Source organism: Symphalangus syndactylus, chromosome 9 (assembly GCF_028878055.3).
Source record: "Symphalangus syndactylus isolate Jambi chromosome 9, NHGRI_mSymSyn1-v2.1_pri, whole genome shotgun sequence".
NCBI classification, from domain to species: Eukaryota; Metazoa; Chordata; class Mammalia; order Primates; family Hylobatidae; genus Symphalangus; species Symphalangus syndactylus.
The window spans coordinates 72,559,762-72,577,575 of record NC_072431.2 but is presented as its reverse complement, the minus strand read 5'-3'; positions in this window follow the sequence as shown (position 1 = coordinate 72,577,575).

The following is a 17,814-nucleotide window of genomic DNA, read 5'->3' as shown; positions in this document are numbered from 1 at the left end:
GTTGAGACAAAGTCTCACCCTGTCACCCAGGCTGGAGTGCAGTGGGGCGATCTCAGCTTACTGCAACCTCCAACTCCCAGGTTCTAGCAATTCGCCTGCCTCAGCCTCTCAGGTAGCTAGGATTACAGGTGTATGCCACCATGCCTGGCTAATTTTTGTATTTTTAGTAGAAACGGGGTTTCACCGTGTTGGCCAGGCTGGCCTTGAGCTCCTGACCTCAGGTGATCCACCCACATCAGCCTCCCAAACTGCTGGGATCACAGGCACGAGCCACTGCACCCAACCAGTTTATTATTTTTTCTAGGGACAGGGTCTCACTAAGTTGCCCAGGTTGGTCTTCAACTCCTGGGCACAAGCAATCCCCTGGCCCCCTCCTCCCAAAGTGCTGGAATTACAGGCTTGAGCCAACACATCAGGCTCTAACAAATATTTCTTGAGCACCTACTACATACCAGGCACTATAATAGGTGCCCAGGAAACAGCAGTGAACAAGGTATAAGAGTTTCTGCTCTCACAGAGCTTATAGGGTAGCAGGAAATTGATATAGTTTGAATGTTTGTCTCCTCCAATTCTCATATTGAAATTAAATCCCTAATGTTGGAGGTGGTGCCTGGTGGGAGGTGTGTGGGTCATGGGGGCAGATCCCTCATGAATGGCTTAGTGCCCTCCCCATGGTAATGAGTGAGTTCTCTCTCTACTAGTTCATGTGAGAGCTGACTGTTTAAAGAGCCTAGCACCTCCTCCCCTGTCCCTTGCTCCGTCTTCTCACCAAGTGACGTGCCAGCTCCTCCTTCACCTTCTACCATGAGTGGAAACCTCCTGAGGTCCTCACCAGCAGACGCTGGCACTATGGTTTTTTTTTCTGAGACAGGGTCTCACTCTGACACTCAGGTTAGAGAGCAGTGGTGTAATTATGGCTCACTGCGACCCTGACCTCCTGGGCTAGAGATCTTCAAGTAGCTGGGACCATACGCATGCATCAGTGCACCACCATGCCTGGCTGATTTTTTTTTTTTATTTTTAGTAGAGACAATGTCTCACCATGTTTCCCAGGCTGGTTTCAAACTTCTGGGCTCAAGCAATCCTCCTGCCTCAGCGTCCCAAAGTGCTGGGATTACAGGTGTGGGCCACTGTGCCCAGTCTGGCACCATGCTACTTGTATAGTCTGCAGAACTGTGAGCCAAATAAACTGTTTTTCTTTATAAAGTACCCAGCCTCAGGTGTTTCCTTATAGCAATGCAAAATGGACTAATCTAGGAATTGTATGCCAGCACTTACCAGACTGTGATGAGCACATGACAGAAGTACAGAGTGGGACTGAAACGCTCCCCAGGGGCTTCTTGTTGCGTCATAGAGAGTGGGGTGAGACATCTCGGCTGACGCTAAAGATGAGTAAAGATGAGAGTGAAAGAGTGATGATGGGGGTAAGGAGAGGGTTTCCTGAAGAAGGACCAGTAAAGTCCCCCAAGAAAACTGTGAGGTCACTTCCTGGAAATCACCAGCATCCCATTTCCCATTGGCAAGGAGCTCAGCACGGTCCCTTGGATAACCAAACCTATGCCCAAATCCCATCTGTGTGAGTCTATCTCCAGGGACCCTTCTTAGCATATTAGAGTCCAATCAGGAGACAAAAGCCACTCAAAAGTTTAAAGTGGTAAAATTTAATACAGAGAATTATTCATTATAACAGGGTAACAGCATAATAAGAGATTGGCTACCAAAAAGTAAAAAGAACTCTAGAGAACATAGGACTATCAGACGCCAGGCATGGTGGCTCATGCTTATAATTCCAGTAATATGAAAAGCCAAGGCAGGAGGATTGCTTCAGGCCAGGAGTTTGAGACCAGCCTGGGAAACACAGCGAGACCCTGTCTGTACCAAAGAAAAAAAAAATAGCCAGGTGTGGTGGTGCACACCTGTAGTCCTAGCTACTTAGGAGGCTGAGGTGGGAGTATTGTTTGAGCCAGGGAAGTCATGGCTACAGTGAGCTGTGATTTCATCACTGTGCTTTAGCCTGGGCAACAGAGGGAGACCCTGTCTCAAAAAAAAAAAAAAAAAGTATAGGACCAGCTGATACAATGAACAGTAACTGCCCCTACTATCCCTATGATGAGATAGAGTGACCAAGGAAGGGACTCCTCACTAGGGCTGAGATCCAGCCACCCTTGGAGAGGGCACAGTCATGGGTAATTCAATGGCAGAATTGCTGCATTACCACATGGTGGAACATGCTAGCAATCTGCCCTCTGGAATTTGCTGAAAATCCGCCTCCTATGGTGCTAGATTAAGCTATTAATGAACAGTTGTCTCACTACAAAACCACCCACGTAGGTGCAGAGAAACTGCTGGTCACTGGGTGCTGCTGAGCACCATGCAGGGCAGGAGCCCAGTGCTGTACAAGCTCATTGGCTGTGGAGATTGACACACTACAATCAGAAAGAACAGCCTGTTACAAAGTCCCTCTAGCACAATGTACTGACAGCATTTAATAATGCACCAGCTGACAGAGGAAGCATGAAAGGAACCCACGTCTATGTTTGCAGAGCAGGCAGTGAAGGGTGAATTTTGAACTGATGGGCAGTCGTTGGATGGATAGCTGGTACATGACACATTTCAATCTACCAAGGAAAAAAGGAAGAGAGAAAAGAGATAGAGGACCAGGCATGGTGGTTCACTCCTATAATCCCAGCAGTTTGGGAGGCCAAGGCAGTTGGATGACTTGGGTCCAGGAGTTCGATACCCAGCCTGAGTGACATAGTGAAACCCTGTCTCTACTAAAAATAAAAAAATTAGCTGAGTGTGGTGGCTTGTGACTATAGTCCCAACTGCTCAAGAGGCTGAGGTAAAAGGATCGCAAGGGTCTGAGAGTTCGAGGCTGCAGTGAGCCATGATCGCACCACTGCACTCCTGCCTGGGCGACACAGCGAGATCCTGTCTCAAAAAAAGAAATACTGGTGAAAATGTGAAGAAATTGGAACCCACATACATTATTGTTGGGAACATAAAATTGTTTAACCACTTTGTTTGGGTGTTTCTTTCTTGTCATTTTAATTTGATTTTTAAAAAAATCGAGATAGGATCTCACTATCTTGCCTAGGCTGGTCTCTTTTAACTTGTAGGCTCAAGTGATCCTCCCACCTCAGCCTCTCATGTAGCTGGGATTACAGGTGTGAGTCACTGCACCTGACTGGTGTAACCACTTTGGAAAACAGTTTCTCAAAAGGCTAAATGTACAGTATCATAGAATGCAACAATTTCTCTCCTAGGTATATATCCCAGAGAAATAAAAATATATGTCCACACAAAAACTTATAAATGAATCTTCATAGCAGCATTATTCACAGTGGCCAATACATGTTAACAACCCAAATGTTCATCAACTGATGAATAAACAAAAACAACTGATGAATAAACAACTGATGAATAAACAAAACACACATAAATGGTGTGTCTCTACCATGGAATATTATTCAGCCATAGAAGGATGAAATACTGACACATGCTATGAGAGGAAGGAACCCTGAAAACACTGTGCTAAGAGGGAAAAAAAAGCCAGCCACAAACGATCACACATTGCACAATCCTATTTATATAAAAGGTCCAAGCTGGGTGCGGTGGCTCACACCTGTAATTCCACTTTGGGAGGCCGAGGCAGGCAGATCATGAGGTCAGGAGTTTGAGACCAGCCTGACCAACATGGTGAAAGCCTGTCTCTACTAAAAATACAATAATTAGCTAGACGTGGTGGCAGGCGCCCATAATCCCAGCTACTCAGAAGACTGAGGCAGAAGAACTGCTTGAACCCAGGAGGCAGAGATTGCAGTGAGCTGAGATCGCACCATTGCACTCCAGCCTAGATGACAGAGCAAGACTCCATCTCAAAAAAAAGAAGAAAACAAAGGTCCAGATTAGGCAAATCTATAGTGACAGAAAATAGATCAGTGGTTGCCTATGCGAACACGGGGGGATGGGGGGAGTAGAACCTAGTGGCTAAGACGTGTGGATTTCTCTACAGGGTAATGAAAGCTTCTAAAATGGATTGTGATGATAGATGCACAGCTCCGTGAATATTATAAAAACCACTGAATTGCACACTTTGATGAATGAATTTATGGTATGTGAAGTATATTTCAATAAAGTTGTTATTTAAAAAAAGGAAATAGGGGGCCAGGTACAGGTGGCTCATACCTGCCTATAATCCCAGCAATTTGGGAGGCTGAGGCAGGAGGATCACTTGAGGCTAGGAGTTTGAGACCATCCTGGGAAACACAGCACTATCCCATCTCCACAACAAAAAATAAAAAATTTAGCTTTGCATGGTGGTGTACGTCTGTAGTTCCAGCTACCTGGGAGGCTGAGGTGGGAGTATTGCTTGAGCCCAGGAGTTTGAAGCTACAGCAAGCCATGATCACACCACTGCACTACAGCCTGAGTGACAGAGCAAGACCCTGTCTCTAAAAAGGAAAGAAAAGAAATGCAAGTTTTTATCACTGTGTGAGGGTAAACAAGTTTGAGGGGAAACAGAGAAGAACAAAAGAGCACTGAATGGTGACAGTGGGAGGCTGGTTAGGCTCATTGCTAGCTAAGGGACTTCTGAAAAATTCATGAGTAAAATCACAGCTCTGGGGGTCAATCAGGCAGTCAAATGATGAGTGTTAAATCCATTACAAATGCCCATCGTCTTTCTTTACATTCCTTCTAGTGAAAAATTCCTAAGTGCCTAAATAGCAAGTGTTCTGAAATGATAGCAGCTGTTTATTAAAGAAATAACATCTCAAATTTTAAAAATCATGAGTCAAATATTATTTTCCTCCTGCCATTTTACAGGTGTGCAACCTAAACAACAGAGAATTTAAGTAATTTTCCTAAGTGGCAGAGCACAGATTTAAATCCTATCACTTTGGCCTCAGAGTTTGTGCTTTATTTTATTTTATTATTTTAAAATTCATCTTTTTTAAAACCAAGAGGCTTATGCAAAATTCTGCTAGAATTCAGAAAAAGCCTCTTGCTTTTCCTGACCATGGGTGCAGGCAGGGCTCATGCTGCATTTTCTTTACTTTTAATTGGATGCAGACATGATGACAGGAGCTCTCTTGGTCATCATGCACCAGAAAAGAGAGGGAAGAGAAGCACAGGGAAGCCAGTCTTAACTATGTTTAAGCAACTGAACCAATGTCAGCCTCAGCCTACCTGCACAATTACTTTTATGTGAGAAAAACAGGCACCTCCCTATTTGGAAAATCATAGCTAGCTACAGTAGCAAACAATCCTCAAGTTATTCCTGGTAACATTATTCCTACAGCCCCAATCCTTTTAACTCATTACATTAGCTCTACATTTCTCTATTGTTCCTAACATCTAGTTCATAACCAAGAGCTTATGTTATTAAATAAGCTTTGGGTTAACAGGATTAATGAATGAAGAGTTTAAAGATACCAAAAAAATCTCATAGAAGTACATGCTGAATGTGCCAACTGACTACTATGAACTAATTTACTTTTGAGAAACATGCTATTTCTTATATGCTACTGACAGTGCCTGTAAAAATGGTGCACATTAACTGGCTGTTTTATTTTCTCCCCAATCTTAATATCTAATATCCACAGACTGAGATCAGAGCACCAGCATATACAATGTCACTTTATACTAGAGTTAGGAGGGGAGAAGAGTAGAAATCAGACTCACTTTGCTAGCTGCTGTCCTCTGTCCAGAATATTTTAAAGGAGACTGTATTCCCCCAGGGCTCGCTGACCTGGCACTCTCTCCTTGCGGAGGCTCACACCACTGTCTTGTGCAGCACTCAGTGCTTTTGCAGAATGTGTCACCATGCTATGAAACACCTTCTCCTCCACCACTCAACCTAAGCCTGTGTTACTTGGCTTCAGGACAGCTTGTCTTCTCACTGTCCTGCCTTTCCTTCTGAACATCTTGATCTTTGTGGTGGCCTCTCATCTCACTATCCTGGTGAAGCGTTGGAGTCATTACTTCTTCAGTTGCTTCCCTCACCAATATATCAATTGAAGACAGTATGGACCAGTTGCTTTAGAGTACAACTACTGTGACCCTAGAACCAGCTGGTCCCAGGACTTTTTCTGACTCTAAAGTTTTTGAGACAGCAGATATAGTTGGAATAAAATATGCTCCCTAGAATGAGATTGTCTTCATTATCTGGACTTCTTAATCTGCACTTTTGCTCATGCTATTCCTTCTATCAGGAGTAGCTTTGCCTCTCCCTGGTGACATTCTCCTCTTCCAGCAAGGCCTAATTTAAGTGTGACAGGAACTTCATAAAGTTCCAGTCACCTTGGAATTAACCTCCCTTCTACACAGTGTCATTGTTCACCTTGTTCAAATCTTTATAAATTCAGGCTTAGGTCTGTGTGGTCATGGAGTGTGTCTTTTTACCAAAAGGAACACCTTGGCCAGGCACAGTGGCTCATGCCTGTAATCCCAGCACTTTGGGAGGCCGAGGCAGACGGATCACCTGAGGTCAGGAGTTCGAGACCAGCCTGACCAACATGGAGAAACCCTGTCTCTACTAAAAATACAAAATTAGCTGGGTGTGGTGGTGGGCACCTGTAATCCCAGCTACTCGGGAGGCTGAGGCAAAAGAATCACTTGAACTCAGGAGGCAGAGGTTGCTGTGAGCCAAGATAGCGCCACTGCACTCTAGCCAGGACAAGAAGAGTGAAACTCTGTCTCAAAAAAAAAAAAAAAAAGGAACACCTCATGCACTTTACAATGAGCTCCTTCAGGAAAGGATGGCACCTCGTGTAGAGGAGAGATCTCTGATTGATTAATTAATTAATTAAAGACATTCAGAAATTAAATTAATTAAAGACATTCAGAAATTTAGCTTTATCACAGGCAGCTGTTCACACGTAAAACTAATTTGGTTACCTTCATCTGTATACACATGTAGCTAGTGAATTGACATAACTATTAAACTGGAGAATCAACAGAAACACGCCAAGGACTGGCCCTTACCTTCCAGTGACCTCAATATCAGGAACCTTTCCATTACTCTCAGGGCTTCATGGTCTTTTTGGGGACTGCGAAGCTGAAAAATAAGCACAGAATTACTTTAGTATATTGTAGGAAAAAATACAGAAGGAGATGCTTTATAAGAGCAGAGTATTAAAATTTATTCAGTTTGGCTCTTTTCAAAGGAACCTGCAGAATTAAACTTGTAGTGTAATCCTCCACGGGGGCTCAACAAAGCCATGGAAACATGAATGAAGTGGGATTGCAAATGTGACATTTCCAATAAATTTTTTTTAAAAAAAAGAAAGAAAAAGAGGTCCATTAAATAAAATACCTTAAAAAGCCAAGAAACTAACTGCAAGTTCCACAAAGAGAGTGGCTAATGATTCTGTGTGATTTAAGGAATGCTGAGAAAGGATGCCTTAATGCAGTGAAATATAATAGGAAGTACAGGTAATCTCTTGCCTTTAGTGTTTATTTTATTAGCCATTCCAGGAGGCGAGCAGGAAATAACTAGTTCAGGTCTAGAAAGAAAACCAAAAAATGTTATGGTAGCCAGTACAATGGTGGTCTCACAGCTAGTAAAACAGTCGTGATATGACCAGTGTTTTTCCCTAAAGGCGCTCGCAGAATCATCCTGTAACGTAACAATAATTTCTATCATTGTGGACAAAAACCCTGACTTTTCCTTCCCACGACTGGCAAGTAATTATATGAAGAGTAAATTACTTCTTTCATGAAAAAGAAAATTAACACTAGTATACTTTCTTCAGCCACTAAAATTCTACAGAAATGTAGATATAATAAGAAACTCAACCATCACATCAGGCCAGGTGCGGTGTCTCATGCCTGTAATCCCAGCACTTTTGGAGGCTGAGGCGGGTGGGTCACCCGAGGTCAGGAGTTCGAGACCAGCCTGACCAACTTGGTGAAACCCTGTCTCTATTAAAAACAGAAAAATTAGCTGTCTCTACTAAAAACACAAAAATTAGCCAGGCATGGTGGTGCATGCCTGTAATCCCAGCTACTTGGGAGGCTGAGGCAAGAGAATCACTTGAACCCAGGAAGCGAAGTTTGCAATGAGTCGAGATCAAGCCATTGCATTCCAGCCTGGGCAACAAGACTGAAACTCTGTCTCAAAAAAACAAAAAAGAAAAGAAAAGAAACTCAATCATCAATATTTAGTCACTCACAAGATTGACCCAGGAATATCAGAGCAGCTAAAACCCAGCAAATTAGACTTCATTCAAGTACTTAGGCATCCTGTGAGCCACCACAGTGCCTCTCACCATGGTGCCTCTCAACACCAGGGAGGCAGTGGTCACTATTCTTGCACTGATGAAGACAGCTGAGCACAGGATGGGGGACTGCAGGGGCAATGGAGAGTGCCAGGACTGCAGCTCAGAGCCAGGCTTTTCCATCAAGGACTTACAGCCACGCCTGTCACCTCTAGCTAGAAAAACATTTTAGTAGAAATACCATTTTATTGTTTTAATTCCAGAAATGACTACAGTGGCAAACAGAACTTACTTTTTTAATGTTGTTGTTGTTGAGGCAGAGTCTCACTCTGTCGCCCAGGCTGGAATACAGTGCTATGATCTTGGCTCACTGCAGCCTCTGCCTCCCAGCTTCAAGTGATTCTCCTGCTTCAGCCTCCCAAGTAGCTGGGAATACAGGCACCAGCCACCATGCCTGGCTAATTTTTTACATTTTTAGTAGAGATGTTGGCCAGGCTGGTCTTGAATTCCTGACCTCAGGTGATTCGCCTGCCTTGGCCTCCCAAAGTGCTGGGATTACAGGTGTGAGCCACTATACCTGGCCTGGAACTTACTTTTTAACAACAAACTTGGTTTTATTACTCCACAGATGATCCTTTCAAGTCATGGAATTCCAAACCAGGTAGGTCTTGGAAAGGGAATCCTGTCTGGCAAGCCTTCTACATACAGGAACTTGGGGTTTGATTCAAACACAGAATATGGTACTTTTACTGCCTCAGTGAGTCCAAGAGCTTGAGCTGAAAGTGCAAAAGAACATAATTTGTAGAAGATAAAATTTGACACAGACATTCTTTTATTTGTATCTGCATTCTCAAGTACATTATGAACAAGTTCCCTACAATCGAGCAATATTCACTTCATATTGAAGGCATTGTGCTTAGGATATTGGGCAAATCTGAAGAACAAGCCTAAAAGATAAGTACTTTCAGGAGGAATACTTTAACCTTTATTTTTTTTTTTTTTGAGATGGAGTCTTGCTCTCTTGCCCAGGCTAGAGTGCAGTGGTGCCATCTCAGCTCACTGTAGTCTCCACCTCCTGGGTTCAAGCAATTCTCCTGCCTCAGCCTCCCAAGTAGCTGGGACTACAGTCACACGTTGCCACACCCAGCTAATTTTTTGTATTTTTAGTAGAGATGAGGTTTCACCATGTTAGCCAGGATGGTCTCAATCTCCTGACCTCAAGTGATCCATCTGCCTCAGCCTCCCAAAGTGCTGGGATTACAGGCATGAGCCATCATGCCCTACCCATTTTAATACTTTCAATCAAAAGGAGAGTTATGTTATTAGTCAAAATGACCTCTGTGTTCTAAGCAGAGATGACTGAAGGCCATTCCATACAGCAGTGGCCCCTAGCAGCCTTTGCATTCTCATCAAGAGACAGGGTAGCTGTTCAAAGACAGGTGGTGTCTATGATGCAACTAAGCAGTACTTAGTAAGTTCAAGACATCAGACACAGAGTAGTCAGGATTCCTGATAAGGGACAGGAAACGTCAGCACCAGGTATTGAGATAATGGACAGGAATGCCCGGGAATGCTGCAAGTGCTCCCCACTCCTTACTTCCTTCTCCATGACAGATACACCCAATCAACTGAAACACACTTTCTTGCTAAACCTCCTCAGAATCGTTCAAGACAGCATTCCAGGAAACTGCTGTCAACAGATCTAAGTATTTTTCACACGTGTGTTAGCCAGATTAGAAGTACAGACGGTGGAATGACACTTATCCCAATGCCTCCCTTCCTTTCCCATTCTGACACATGAGAAAGCTGAATCCAAGAGAAATGAAGTTGTCTGCTTGGTTTCAATAGCAAGTGTAGTAGTAGAAATAAACCAAAGCCCGGTTTCTGGGACCTTCCTTTTTTAGGTCCTGAACTTCTATAATTCATTCAGACATGACCCTTCATTGACATATTATTAAATTAAAGACATACTGTAGGGGAAGGACTATGAGTCCCTTCATGTCTGTAGGAAAGAGCAAAGACCCTTGTCTCCAAAAAATAAAAAATACAAAAATGTTTCAATTAAGAAAAAAGTGTGATGGTTCTTGGCAATGTTTAAATAGAAGATAAGAGTATCACTTTCAAATAAGCTGACACTTTATGAACATGTAATAACCAGGGTCACAGAATCACAGAGGCCAGTGAGAAGATTAAAAAGTACCCGTCAGCCCCAGTGACACATACACCACCAGGAAAATTTCCTGTTCCTGTCGCTCCAACGAATCCACAGCAACATAATGTCGGCAAGTGGTACGATCTGCCTCCCCTACCTCCAGGCAGCCACAGGGAAAGTGGAGAGCAAAGGGACCATTCCCTATGTCACTGGTAAGTGAGGCTCAATGGGACACACGAAGCATGAGGGGCACCCAAAGGTAGGTGACAAGTTCAGTGTCTTCCCTTTGTTTTCCTGCTTCAGGTATTATCTGCATCTTATGCTCTTTTCATGATAAGGAAGGAGGCAGCAATAGCGTGTCTACTGTGGAAACGTGGGACTGCTCATCAGGCATCATGGAACTTAATGTAGAAGTTTATACAGCCCTGGAAGCTTTCAGAACCTGGTCTCCTAAGGCTTCTGGTTTTCTAAGGCTCTTGAACAGGCAGTAGACTGTGAACCCCCAGGAGTTCACACAGGTTTTCTAGGGTCTTCACACTGCTAACCGCAGTCATGGCAACTCCATTTCCTTTTTAAACAATTGTTTTCCCAATTATCCCTTTAAAATTGGACAGTTTAGGCTGGGCATGGTGGCTCACACCTATAATCCCAGCACTTTGAGAGGCTGAGGCGGGCAGATCACTTGAGGTCAGGAGTTTGAGACCAGCCTGGCTGACAATGTAAAACCCTGTCTCTACTTAAAAATACAATAATTAGCTGGGTGTGGTGGTGGATACCTGTAATCTCAGCTGCTTGGGAGATTGAGGCATGAGAATCCCTTGAACCCAGGAGGCAGAGGTTGCAGTGAGCAGAGATTGTGCCACTGTACTCCAGCTTGGGCAACAGAGCAAAACTCAATCTAAAAAAAAAAAAAAAAATTGGGTAGTTTAGAGCCTCTGATATAGCGAGTGTGCACAATGATTCGTGGTGATGGTGATGAGCTATTAAACATCATTAACTAGGCTATGGTGGTTTTTTAAAATCATGATTGGCTAGGCGAGGTGGCTCATGTCTGCAATCCCAGCACTTTGGGAGGCTGAGGCAGACAGATCACCTGAGGTTGAGAGTTTGAGACCAGTCTGACCAACATGGAGAAACACTGTCTCTAGAAAAAATACAAAATTAGCTGGGTGTGTTGGCGCATGCCTGTAATCCTAGCTACTCAGGAGGCTGAGGCAGGAGAATCACTTGAACCCAGGAGGTGGAGGTTGCGGTGAGCCAAGATTGCGCCATTGCACTCCAGCCTAAGCAACAAGAGTGAAACTCTGTCTTAAAAAAAAAAAAAAAGAAAAAGAAAAAAAAGAAAAATCAATACCCAGTAGATGGTGAGGCATCCACAATGTGACCAGGTGCCAAGGAATGTCCATAAGGATGGAACTGCAGTCAAGTCTCCTGAATTTCCTTCCTTGGGCCCCTTCCCTGGGCCCACCCCTTACCCATATAACCACATCCTCACTTTTCTCCCCTAAACACAAATCGAGGGACACTCAAAGCAAGCATAGTACTCACTTCTTAACCAATCCATCCCCTCTTCCATCCCCAACACATGGGGAGAACTTATGTTAGCCTTGTAAATAAGAAATACTCACCATCCCACAGTTATTTTTCCAGTCTGCCTTTTTTTAACCACTCACCTGGCAGAAACTTATTCTCCTGGCCAGTAGCTATTTGTAAAACTGGTCTGCCTCCCTATTTTCACACCAAAGATACTAATTCTTTAGTAGAAAGAGGAGTATTCTAAATCAGACAATTAGCAGATCACCTAGAATTTCCACCCCCTCCACAGAGGCACACAAACAAGAGAATTAACCCAATTCGTTGTCTATAATAAACAGGATGTTCTACTCACCACTGAGCCCCAGAGGTTGTTACTAGATGACTAATCCCTAGGAGTAATGGCTACAATGGCCCAGTTCCCTATTTTATTACTGTGTGCAGAAATTTGAAAGGCACTCCTCTCCCACCCCCATCTTCCCTTACATACTTTTGCACATCAATCCATTAAGAATCTGAAGTGTAATTTATCTTATTCACTATTATCCTGTTAAATTGCTCTACAGCTGCCATGGGAGTAATTGCAGTGATCAGTGATTCAGACTTCTTGAGCAAAGGGCCTTAAGTAGGTTTCATTATTAAAACTTCCAAAGGTTTTATTATTGAAATAAACCTGAGATAGAGCAGTATGCCTCCATAGGGCAGTCATACTAATGATTCTTAAGTTAGGAAGGGATGTCAGACTCATCATCAATGTTGCGCTTGTGAGTACTACTAACTGGGAATTTATCAATGAATAAAACCAACTGGCATTCTAAGAATGAAGAATAATCATCTCATTTTAAGTAGCATATGCAGTGCTGTGCAACCCTTTAAAAGCCTGCCTTTGGCTGGGCGCAGTGGCTTATGTCTGTAATCCTAGCACTTTGGTAGCCTGAGGCAGGCAGATCACCTGAGGTCAGCAGATGGAGACCATCCTGACTAACACGGTGAAACTCCGTTTCTACTAAAAATACAAAAAATTAGCCAGGTGTGATGGCACATGACTGTAATCCCAGCTACTCGGGAGGCCGAGGCAGGAGAATCACTTGAACCCAGGAGGCGGAGGTTGTAGTGAGCCAAGATCGCGCCATTGCACTCCAGCCTGGGCAACAAAAGCAAAACTCCACCTAAAAAAACAAAAACAAAAAAACCTGCCTTTGGCCAAGCACAGTGGCTCAGGCCTGTAATTCCTGCATTTTGGGAGGCCAAGGTAGGTGGATCATATTTACCTCCTAAATATCTCTCAAAACCTCACTTCCCCTTCATATTCACGGGCACCTCCTATTCAGCATTTCATCACTCATTCAACAATATTTAATGAGTATGAAGCACAGCTAGGTGTTTTTAAACACAATAAAAACAGTGTGATCTTTGTTTTCTGGTGGCTCAACATCTAGTTATTTCTTTTTTCTTTTTCTTGCAAGACAGAGTCTTGTTCTGTCACCCAGGCTGGAGTACAGTGGTGCGATCTCGGCTCACTGCAACTTCCACCTCCTGGATTCAAGCAATTCTTCTGCTTCAGCCTCCCAAGGAACTGGGAATACAGGTGTGCACCACTCCCAGCTAATTTTTCTATTTTTAGTAGAGATTGGATTTCATCATGTTGGCCAGGCTGGTCTCCATCTCCTGACCTCGTGATCCACCCACCTCAGCCTCCCAAAGTGCTAGGATTGCAGGCGTGAGCCACTGCGCCCGGCCAACATCCAGTTATTTCTTATCTGAACTATTCAGGTATACTCTTGTCTCTTACCATTCATTCACAGAGTAGTACCCAATCTGGGAATGGTAAGAGACAAAAGTATACCTGGGTACACCATGCCAATAGTACCCAGAGTGTCTCCTCCTCAAAACTTAGATTTTATTCAGGGGTCAGTAAACTTTTTCTATAAAAACCAGACAGTAAATATTTTAGGCTTCTGGGCCATATGTTCTCTGTTGAAACTACTCAACTCTGCTTAAAAGCAGCCATGGACAATATGTAAACCCATGGGTGAGACTGTGTTCCAATATGGTTTATTCATAAAAAAAGGCATCAGGCCAGATTTGACCCATGGGCCATAGAGTTTGCTGACCCCTGATGTAATTGCAGTGCTTCTTATTCCATTGGAATTATCCAGATTCCTTTCCATAGCCTAAAAGGTGCTCCATCCTCATCTGAGTATTACTTGCTCCTCCAGGCTCCACTATGCTCCAGCCACCCTGACCGTCTTTATGGTGCTTAAACACTGTGCCAAGTCTGTTCACATCTCAGGTCCCTGCACTTGATATTCTACCCATCACAACCACTCTTGCCCAGATCTTCTTTGAGCTGCCTCAGCTCAAATGTCACCTCCTCAGAGAGGTCTTCACTGCCCACCCCAGTAGGTCAGTGCCCATCCCAATGCCCAAACTTTCTAACTCCCATAACTCTATTTATTTTCTTCAAATTACTTATCACTGTCTGAAAAAATATCACATTTGTTGCATGTATATAGTCTGCTTCTCCACCACCACTAGAACGGAAGCTCCCCGAGCACAGAGACTGTCTTACTCATTCTCCCCTAAGTTCCCAGCACCTAGATCTGTGCCTGGCACTTGGCAGGGGCTCAAAAAATATCTGTTATCGGCTGGGCGCAGTGGCTCATGCCTGTAATTCCAGCACTTTGGGAAGCTGAGGTGGGCAGATCACCTGAGGTCAGGGGTTCGAGACCAACCTGGCCAATATGGTAAAACCCCATCTCTACTTAAAAAATAGAAAAATTAGCCGGGCATGGTGGTACACACCTGTATTCCCAGCTACTCTGGAGGCTGAGGAAGGAGAATCACCTGAATCCGGGAGGCAGAGGTTTCAGTGAGCCAAGATCACACCATTGCACTCCAGCATGGGCAACAAGAGTAAAACTCCATCTAAAAAAAAAGAAAGGAAAGAAAGAAAGAAAAGAAAGAAAAGGAAAGGAAAGAAAAGAAAAGAAAAGAGAAAAGAATATGAACAGTTGGTGAGATCAAGACTTCTGGCCCAAAGGGCCTGCAGCTGGTCTGACCATTCATCAAAAAATCTGAATTTAAATGGAGACACATTGGACTGTCACATGCATTAAAAGAACTGAAGCAGCAAATGGTCTTGATTTGGGTTTCCTTCCACCCTACACGGCTCCAGCAAATGGAGGAGTGAGCGTGCCTGCGGTGCTCCTGACACATCTAGGGTAGTTCCTATTCACAGTGGTCAACCTTTGGGATTTTCCACACCTCACAGGATCATCGTCCATCTAGGCTAACCTAGAATGTCCAGATAAAAGCTCCTGTTTAGAGACTGGAGAGAAAATTGTCAAACCTGAAAGCCCATGAACTGTCTCAGCCAGGGGAGAACACGCGTAGCAAAGACTACAGAATCTGATGTCAGAAGCCTAATTTCAGATTGACCTGTACAGCTTTATGATTGTGAGTAATTAACTTACTCTCGCTAGGCTCTGTTATTCTCACATCAATAATGAGAAAGCGAACCGAATAGTCTTCCAAATCCCTTCCAATTTTAACATCCTCTGACTTTATGATTAAAGAGTGATACTAATAAGGCTAAAACTGTGGCTTAACCCCAATAGGAGCCTGCTGGGATTATGCTAAGCAAAACTATTCCACACAGACAGAGCCATTCTGACCACATCCCTCCCTACACCAGCTAACATACAGATATGCACCACTGGTATGAGAAGTCCCTCCTACAGAGGACATTGACCGATTCAACAATAGGCTGATTTAGTCATTCAACCAACAAATATTTACTGAGCACCTTCTAGGTATTTAGGGATACAACAGAACAAAACAGACAAAATCCCTTTCCTTATGGAGCTTACGTTTTAGTGAAGAAAAGTGAGAGAGTCAGACATCAAATAGGAAATGAGTTGAGGATATATTTTACGCAGAGCACTCTGGAGGCACTTTTGATAAGGTGATTTTTGAGCCTCAATCCAAAGCAGTGAGACAGTAAGCCACGCAGACACTAGGGGAAGAATGTTCCAGGCAGAGGGAACAGCAAGGCCCAGAGACAGGACAGGGTCAAGCATGCCTGGCATGTTAAAGGAAATGCCATGAGCTCAGTGTTTATACAGAGGAGTAAGAGCAGGTGAGTAGCAGGAAGCACTGTGAGACAGGTAGTAGGGGGCAAGATCATGCAGAAAACAGAAAGTCACTGGAGAGTTTGAACAGAGGGGTAAACATGTCTAAAGTCCACTGAAAAAGGACTGTTCTAGCTGTTGTATTGAGAGTTGACAGGCTGGGTGCGGTGGCTCATGCCTGTAATCCCAACGCTTTGGGAGGCCAAGGCAGGCGGATCACTCGAGGCCAGGAGTTCAAGACCAGCCTGGCCAACATGGCGAAACCCTGTCTCTACTGAAAATACAAAAAAATTAGCTGGGCATGGTGGTTCGTGCCTGTAATCCCTGCTACTAGGGAGGCTGAGGCAGGAGAATCGCTTGAACCTGGGAGGCGGAGGTAACAGTGAGCAGAGATCACAGCATTGTACTCCAGCCTTGGCAAGAGAGCAAGACTCTGTCTCAAAAAGAAGAAAAAAAAAAAAAAGAAAAGACAGAATAGACTGAAGGAGGCAAGGAGGCAAGCATGGAAACAAGAAAAACAGTTAGGAGACTGAGATAAACCAGGTGAGAGATGATGGCAGATGGGTCCAGGGTGGCAGCAGTGAGGAATGAAGAGGGACAGACTCTGGGATATATTCTGAAGTTGAATCAACAGACACTGGAGGACAGGATGATCTTGGAAAATCTTGGGACTACTGCAGAATTGAATGAAGCTAAATGGCACTAAATTCCAACATCCACTGTGAAATCCTGGGATCAGGGATTTGTTCATCTCTGTCACCTAGTGTCCCACCCAGTACTTGGCACACAATGAAGATACAAAAAGTCCTCAATTCTTGAATAAATCTGGAACTGAATATATTAAAAAGCCAAAAAACCTGCAGTTTGATAGGTCATTAGGAGACCAAAAAGCATCTGGTACTAGACATATTTTACTAACAGAGTCTTGCTCTGTCGCCCAGGCTGGCAATGGCGTGATGTCAGCTCACTGCAACCTCTGCCTCCCAGGCTCAAGCAATTCTCATGCCTCAGCCTCCCCAGTAGCTGGGACTACACCCACCACCATGCCCAGCTAATTTTTTTGTTTTGTTTTGTTTTTTGTATTTTAGTAGAGATGGGGTTTCACCATGTTGCCGAGGGTGGTCTCAAACTCCTGAGCTCAGGCAATCCACCCACCTTGGCCTCCCAAAGTGCTAGGATTACAGGTGTGAGCCACTGCGCTCAGCCTAAATCTATTTCTTTTTATAAAAAATTTCCCTTACTATGGCCGGACGCAGTGGCTCACGCCTATAATCCCAACACTTTGGGAGGCTGAAGTGGGCATATCATGAGGTCAGGAGATCGAGACCATCCTAGCTAACATGGTGAAACCCCGTCTCTACTAAAAATAAAAATAAAAAATAAAAATTTCCCTTTATAACTCATCTCACAGTAGTAACCAATGAAGCTGACAAACAACTTCACATACAGGTTAGATGTGAACAACTTGGTCATTTCCCTGAGAGGCCAGATGTAGTCACCAAACCTCAGCAACTCCCATCTAAAATACAGAGGTAAGTGTTACACAAGTAGGAAGCCCATATTCTTATAAATAGTAAATCACGGGCTGGGCACAGTGGCTCACGCCTGTAATCCCAGCACTTTGGGAGGCTGAGGCGGGTGGATCATGAGGTCAAGAGTTCAAGACCAGCCTGGCCAACATGGTGAAACCCCGTCTCTACTAAAAATACAAAAATTAGCCAGGTATGGTGGTGGGTGCCTGTAATCCCAGCTACTCGGGAGGCTGAGGCAGACA